Raw genomic sequence first — 9,136 nt, 5'->3', positions numbered from 1 at the left:
TACGTTTAACATGATAATACTAAGTTGGAATTTTGACCGCTGATGATGGAATACCCTTTTAAATGAGAAGATGTATTTGTGTTCAAAACTTTGGTTGAAAGGCTATTGCAAGATCGAGTAGTAGGATAAAAGAGGTGTAGTGGAGCGCATTTTTAGCTTTTGGCATGTAAGGTGATTGAGTATTTCGTATTATTATAGCGGTATTCATGGGTGGACATAAGTCAGAAAGATAAGTTGGGGCTAGGTTGTCTGTCATTTTGTAAACAAAGAGTGATTTAATGTTGAGCTCTACGATTCCTTTCAGTTTCCCATCCGACTTGTTCGAAAAGCTATTGGATAGAAATAATATTGTGGCACCTGTATTCATGTTACCTCAAGTTGGACGTTTTCTAACAGTTATTGGTCTTGCAATGAGCAGTTGTCGTAAATGACATCGCCGTATTCGAGCAAGGGACATATAAATGATAAGTTGAGGAACGGTCTAAATTATTTTTTTTACTTATTCATTACGTTTATGTTTGTGTTTGCCATACTAACACTGTGCTAAATACGGGTGCCCCATTGAAGATCTTTTGCAAAATACAGCCCTGGGTGTTAATGTTTTGCGACTGTGCTTATGGTGACGGTATTTATATATGCAGGGGGTTGCTGAGTAATATTTGCCTTTCAACTTATAATTATTGACTCCGTGTTATTATGATTAAAACAGACAATCCATGTTTAGCTAAATTGTTGCTTCTTTCGAGATCGAGTGTTGCCGCTTGTTGACTTGATTGTCGACTTAGACACACAGGCTTGAGTCGTCGGCAAATAACCTGATATTTGCTTTAATATCTTGGACAATATCATTAATTACGATATAAAACAGAAGAGGCCCTACCATTGAGCCCCATAGTACTCCAGCGTTGATATGAGACCAATTGGATTCCTGGGTTTGTGAAAACAACTTTTTTGTATTAACGGTGTGGAAGGTAAGCTTTGAACCAGGATACAAGATTACCACTTATGCCTTTATTAGGACGCTCAATCAACAATCCGTTATGCCATACACGGACGAATGATTTGCTTATATCGCAGAATAAAGGTCTGACCTCTTGTTACATCAGCGTCTACAGACGTCAAACTCGACGATCATATTAAACATGTTTGGCCAGGACCTGACAGCACAGTGTTATTGTTCTTCTCCAATAAATGGTTCATATGCCGCTTGAAGGAATTATACTATCAGAGTGTTCGCAAAATGTATATTGGTCAGGTGAAATTGTCTCAAGTAAAGATTGTGCAAGATTGGTTATTAAAAGACTTCATACACTTGCATTAATGGAATTGAAATATACCTGGGCTAATATAAACTGCCTTTAAAACCAAAACCATCTCACAAAACAACACCAGTAGTAATACAATTGAATTACAGTTTAAATAAATTATCATACTTAAGAATAGCATTAACAATATCGCTCCGTCAAAAAGACACACAGTCAATTTTAATAACTTTTGGTAATACATATTATGTATCAAGCAATTCTCTTTTTATGAAATCCTTACGCCACAGTTTAATGGTATTTTATATAGTCGTTCCTAGCAGATAGTGCTTAAGGTTAGCTATTATGGTCAGTCTATGTCCATTTAAGAATCTATTTAATACATCTATCTTAATCATCGTAAAAGTTGGTTAAACTATTAAAAATCTTGGACTCGTTTACATTTGGCTTAAGTGGTAATACAAACTAGGTCACTATGTCTTGTAGCTGAAAACAACTCGTTAACAACTACATATCACATGTTTGACTCAAGTGATATGAAATGTAGTCACACTGTTCATCGTGCGAATACTTTGGTCATTTAAAATGAACATACATGTCTTTAGGCGCAATCTTAAAAGAATTGCTGCAAACCCGTTTAAGCCCGTAACTACTTTAGGGGTCACATTTGTTATCAATCGTAATGAAACTTTGTCATATTAATTATATTGACATTTATAAAAGCAATATTTAATTATGCATTATTTTTGTTCAAAACATATATACCAAAGTAAGATCTTGGAGAAATAATTTCACGCTGAAAGCTCATGTATGGGTGGATATTGATAAAACGTGTTTACAATATGTAGACTTTACTATCTAAGCTAACTTTTAATTTAGGTCAAGTAATCTATAACACGTAAGTAACTGGGCCATGTATTTTGAACACTATATACACACTCGATCCGTCATATGTTGCCCAATCACGATACATCTAAATTTGTTTAGTCCATGTTAGAAGCAAGATTTAAAATGAGTCTGCAAGATACAAGAGAATGTCACAAGGTAAAATCAATCTTGAACAAGTGTTAAACCACTTGAAATCAGGCGAGCCATGGTTGTTAAAGGGCTAGAAAAATCGAGAAATAAACGATGTTGCAAATTTCCGCTTTATAGCTCATCACATGCATTGATAAAATACAGTTCAGATGAAATTCCTACAACGAAAATCTAATACACAATGCATTAACCTTAATATCGATGAATATAAGTAAGCAACAGACACATACGTGTCAACATGATGACCTTTAAGTTGTATTCATATCAGGTCGATATAAACGCAATGTTGCCTGTTTTGCTGAAATCGGTCGATCATTTTTTCTTTACATAATTGTGCTTTTGAGAGACAGTATCATATTGTTGGTGTTTATATTTAAAGCAACCTACTGAAACATTTTGTATTATCGTGTTGAACAAAATATGTTAATATTTATCTTACACAATTATAAATGCAATTGTTAAAGTACTTTTCACATGTGGTGACATAGTTTCTTATGTAAGATTGCTTTCCTATTCTCTGATGTAAAATTATATCTCTATGTAGACAAAAAACAGTATCTCCGGACCAATATTGAAATATTCATTTGTAAATTTAAATCTGCGACCATCTGCAAAGTTGAAGGTCATTTTTAGGTCAGTGTAGCTATATATACAAACTTACTTGTTTTTCATTGTTTATCTTATAATTTTAAATAAATTTAAATTGCAAAGTATTACCTTAAAGCCCAATGTTTCGAGCTTAACGATTAGTTTCATAATAAAATATCAATCTTCAAAATATGGGCCTGACATAACTTTTTTCCGACAATAACTTAAATTAATAAATGTTGCGCACATGTTCGCCTTAAAGGCAGAACATGTAATACCTGTTAAAATAGTTCAAATGTACACAAATAGTTAAAATGTAACGGTCATTCAACGTTGTATTAATTTAACTATAAATGTCATAATTGAAAACGGTCTCGTCATACAAAATGCACGAACCAAATGTGTTTTTTTTTACTTGTTTCAGTTGTTTGGCGTCAGTTTTTATTTATGTTGGTGTTGTCAATTGTGTATTGTGCTTTTTAGCTATTGACACATGCAATGTTCTGTGTTTCCCCTTTAATTATGCGACCACATTGTGCGTCAAGATTAAATGAAAAAATGTATTCACTCCGTTCACCCCAAACTATATCCACCGCGTATTTACGTTTTATTAAATGCAAGCATGTCGTTGACTTCTACTTTTTTATCTCTGGCAATACTAATTTGATAATATTGAATACATAACATAATTAATTATGTGATACGATTCCTTTCAGCTTTTATTCACCATGTCGGTTCGTAGAAATGTATCATTTCCAAAACAGATCCAAACCATTAGACCTCTCGTCATACCGTATTTATGAGGTAATATAGTAAATATTCATATACATTCATGACAATGTCCACTCATCTTAAAATAGATAATGATTCCTTGCAAAGAACTACGCCTTTTGTATAGTTAAAAGTTGCATATTATATGCATGTATTTTGATTAGTTGGTACATGCGTCACAGATTTCTATATATATACTTTTAACTAGCTCAATAAAGATTCTTGAACTCATTATATATTAAGTGCACTAAGCTCCCTGCACTTCAAAACACAAGTTCAAAAGTAACTCGTTACACAATTGTATTACTTATTTCTTATGGTGCGTGTGTAACGTAATTCTAACAATATCATTTCGATTTATTACGTGTGTTCAATTGAAACGTCTCATTGAATCGAATTCAAAAAATTACATTTAAAATTTGCGTTTAATTGCAATAACATGTATTATGATTATGTTTTGGTGATTGCTATTTCTTAATTATATATCAATCGTTGTTATAAGGCATTGTTTGTATGTGTATATTGTATATATGTGGTTGCGCAAATGTTTATGTTAATTCAATTCATTGTTTAAGAATATTGTTGATGGTACTTTGAAAACTAAACAGTACAATTATGGGTACTATATTTTATAAAAAGAGTTGCTTAATATGCAATTGCGCATATATGCATATTGTGTATATGCAACTATGCATATGTCTATTATGATTTCATATCATTGATAAATAATATATTGAACCCTTGTATTAAGGACTTTGATTGTACTTTACATATTTTAAGAAGTGCATAACATTTTGAACTTGGCATTTAAATACGAATATAGAAATAATTTAACTTCACAAAACCACAGCAAATACTTTAATGGCATCCATTATTGTTGGATATGGAAGGTTAACATGTAAAACACTGATGAAACGCTTAAACTCGGTGACGCCGCCTTGGTACGGTCAATACAATGCACTCGAAGCTTAAATCGAATTAAAGGGTAGCTTTATCTGCATGTTGTGTTCTCTACTTTTTTGAATATAAGTAATTATTTGTTTGTTTATGGTAACATAAATTGCTTATATAAAAACAATCATTCATTATAAAAAATGATGGGCAAAATAGATGCCTATATCAAATCAATTTGTGTAAAGATATTGGACTGTTTGCTCTGGTGTCTATGTTATAAATATAAATAAAACAATAAATAATGAAAATAATTAAAGTGACGAGTTCACACAATCTTTTATATTTGTTCATGTCATTTCATAATCGATTGCCACATTTTGTCCGGCTTTTCTATATAATGTTACGATTTACCGTCCAGTACTCACTCACGTATACTTACATTTTGTTCTCGTATAAAAACTTGAATTTGAAAAAAACACTTTGTTTATACTTAAACACATCTGGATAGTACCGATCCTTTTGAAAATATTTTAATTGATAATACATGTATATGACGTTTTAACTTTGTATGGTTTCGATTTTATTGTGTGTGAATGCAATAAAGTGGGCTTGTTTGAAGTACAAAAAAAAAACAATTAAACGCTACAAACATTATCCGGGAGAAATTCCTGTTTCTGAGCAATATCTTGCGTGATCAGCAAAACGAGGTACAACGGGTATTTCGACCGAAGCTCTCCTGTATATGTATTGTAACAATGCGCTGTTCAATTACGCTTCAAATCGGATTCGCAACAAAGCTCGCACACTTCGATGAATAGTTTACAACGCTAGAGAGCCGTTTTCAGTAGTGCAAATTTATATAAATTATTGCATGATCCTTGTTTTTTCGTCATTATATTCTCACTTTAATGGATTGATCATGAATTGGAAAAAACTGGTTGTGTTGTTTTATTATATTGTTATGTGATTTGTTAAAGTTCTTTGTATGATTTAACTATTAATATATTCTTTTTATTTTCTGTATTGTATATACATATACGTTGCTAACTAGTTATTTTGTGAAGATAGTGTATTAAATAGACGGATTTGTATGTTTACTTCTATAACTAAATATAATGGGGATCAAGATGGCATATTTCCCTAACTTGTATTTACTTATTGTTGTTATATGACTTCCTATTGATATAGTGAATCTGAAATAAAGGATTTGTAAAATATTACAGTAACGCGGACCTCGTTCATTTTATTTATGATGGTGTTTGTTAGTGACTTAAAAACAAGTACTTAGTAAGAAATGCCTTATGTCATGATTGATGGTGGATGAGTTTACATGTTAAAATATGCATGCAATTATAAAGTTTGAATTGAAATGTTAACCTTTGATATTATTATCATTTTCTCAAAAGCTGCTTTACTAATGTTTCCGGTGTTTTCCTTTAAGATTCATGATATTCTACGAATCCGTTTTAAGCAGCGCTGACTAAAACTTTTTGGAAACCAATATCGTTAATGCATACATGTCTGAAAAACGAATAGATCCAAGCCTACGTTTTAATTCTCACCAGTCATGTTTTTTAAAGCAATCTCGTTATTGGTTAGCGCGGTTCATAGGCGATAATTTGGGTGAGTTACGCGACTTTTCCCAAAGTGCTTATCGACCGTAGTTACGTACGCAATTACGAGCGTTGAACAAATTAATAGAAATTAAATGTTGCAATTGGTCTGTAAGGGCAATTGTTTTAACCTCTGTGTCCACACTTGACGGAAAAAAGAACAGATTCTATGTATTGGTGTAAAACTTCATTAAACTCGTATTTGTACAATCATCGTTGAATACACGTATTACAACTCTCGACTGTGTGTGAGTGTTCGAATATCAACAAGCCCCTGTATGAACTGATGTTTTTTAAAACACTTTTGTATTCGGAAGAGGTGACCAAAGAAAAACGTTTATATCAATCATATTCCTAATTAAATTTAAATTCAGTGATGCTTATGTATAGTCGATGCTAACCGCTAATGATGTCGATACACCAAATTTTGCCCTTAGTTCGGAACCTTGGAGTGCTTTCGAAACGGCAACCAAGTTATATTCTAATCCTAGAGTTACAGGGCTTAAAGTCTTTGAATAAAGACCAACTTCAGATTCTTAGACCATACCAACAAGTTAATTAAATGCATCGAATATAAGTTAATTGGATGATAGAATGGGACATTGCATAATAATAATTGTTATCGTTTTCAATTTTAGTATTGTATTCATTTGGCAACACTGCTTTTCTCTTTAATCAAAGCTGTCATTTAACTAAGCCAATACAGGTATTTGTATGACACATATTGGACAATCAGCATCAACTGATTCAGAAATTGATGCAAGATCAATGCTTTCAGTTGGCAATCGAATATAAATTCTATGATACCATAGTTAGAGACAAGCTTCACTTTGGGACACCAAACTGTTTACCGCTGGCAAGTTTCAGTCAGTCATTCAAAAACGTTAATATATATTCGTTACGGGAGTTATTAGCAAGATTATTTACATCCCAATCGAAATCCCGAATAAAAATGAGTTCCTGATTCAGTGTTTGGATTGTTAAAATCTTAGAGTAACCATTTGTTTTACCAAGATACCTCTTTACAACAAGACTATTATATCTGAACTATATCCAACTAAAAATAAACAACAACAACTTGATTCTCATCATATTCTACAGGCGATATATATACACAAATTATTTCTATTTCGCAACATGATGTCAAAACCTTGACCACATCATAGGTGCGTGATGTCGCCAATTCCAAGCCTTCCGTGTCAGAGCTTAAATGTTAAAAACATATTAACATTTGAATTATTCAATTCTTTACGAACTTATTTATAATTGCAATATAATAATAGAATAATATAATATAATTGAAATATGACTTGTATTTTGTGTTTATGTTAGTTTGTATTGTGCTGTATTGTGCTGTTTTGTACTGTTTGGGCAATCGGTCACTTGCCTTAAATAAAGGACCAACTAATTGTTTTTAATGAGAATTCAATACGGCTCCAGCAGCTGGAGTTTCACTTCTTTATATTGTAAAATGACAGGCGCATTAACGACTATCTGCAGCCAATTGTAATACATTTTTGCAATTACAAATTTCATAATGTTGGAACTTGTTTATCAAACACGAAATGTCTTAAGTTGTTATTAATCAGTTAGCCTGGTTATATACTTCACTATGTTATTACTTTCATATTTATTTATACCCTCTAATCGCACTTGGATTTATTGGGTTATTTGGTGGAAATGAAATAAAGGACACACCCTTTCAGATACCCTTTTGTTTCTTTAGAAGAAATTCTACCCTGATAATGTTGCCGAAGTTCATATTTAGTAATTAAATTGAACAAGTGTATCAACAAAATACCAAATCAATTATTTAGAATAATCATAAAGACAACACGGCACTAAGGACGATTGGTGATTAATGCTTATATATGTATAATAACACTTACAAGATTGTCAAAAGATGATTTTGAAATTTCAAATAAAATAAAGTATAGTATATTATGTAACTTTATATTAACTGTACATCTCGTTTATTTGCCTAAACACATATCTGACTAAAACATACACTAAAAGCAAACACATACAACACAAAACGCAATCATGTTTACAATTAATACAACATCTGAACAATGTACATTAAACGAGGATATAACAGTAATTAGAACCCATTTTTCAAATCGTGTATACATAGCCAACATTGAAATGCTCTTTAAGCCCTGAGTATAACTATTAAGCTCATTTGTACATTTCCTTTAATACAGAACAGGGACTAGAAGGAACCTCTATTGCTAAATTATCTGAAGTTTAAATAAGTTGAGTTATAAATGTGTTTTGAAAATATAGCAGCAAGTGAGAGTTTCAACATTAATAAGCACTCGAATCTCTGTTGTAAACGCCTAGGAGGAGAATGTTCGATGGTGGTTTTAATATTACGCTATGGGCCTATTACATTGTTAAAACATAAACATATCAAACAATAAAAGTGAACGCATCACAAAATAAACAAGAACAACATACCAAAAAGCTGCTTGATATTTAACAAATTCGAATAAAACAAGAGCTGTGTTCGTGAAACACAATGCTCCCAACTGCGCCGCTTTCAAGCCATATAGTTGACCATTGACCTTCAATGATGACCTTGAACTTTCACCACTAGAAATGTACAGCTCCATGAGATACGCATGCATGCCAAATATTGAGTTTCTATCTTCAATATTGCACAATTTGATCTTTCTACCTTGACTTTAAGCCTTGAAGGATGACCTTCACCTTTCAGCACTCAAACTGAGCAGCTCCATGAGATACGCATGCATGCCAAAAATCAAGTTGCTATCTTCAATATTGCAATATGACCTTGACCTATGACCTTGACATTTGACCTTGAATGATGACCTTGACCTTTCAACACTCAAAATGTGCAGCTCCATGAGATACGCATGCGTGCCAAATATCGAGTATCTACCTTCAATATTGCATAATTTGACCTTGACCTTGTAGGATGACCTTGACCTTGACATTTCACCACTC

The 9,136-nt window shown here is 32.4% G+C and overlaps 1 protein-coding gene across 1 annotated transcript in view; it reads right to left on the bottom strand.

Moving 5' to 3' along the window:
* LOC127834312 (uncharacterized) overlaps positions 1–9,136 on the bottom strand; it is a 134,585-nt gene that overhangs the window by 92,454 nt on the left and 32,995 nt on the right. The window lies entirely within an intron of this gene.

The sequence above is a fragment of the Dreissena polymorpha genome, chromosome 6 (assembly GCF_020536995.1).
Source record: "Dreissena polymorpha isolate Duluth1 chromosome 6, UMN_Dpol_1.0, whole genome shotgun sequence".
Lineage (NCBI taxonomy): Eukaryota > Metazoa > Mollusca > Bivalvia > Myida > Dreissenidae > Dreissena > Dreissena polymorpha.
Note: the sequence above shows the minus strand (reverse complement) of the source record. Positions and strands in the feature narration are given on the sequence as shown.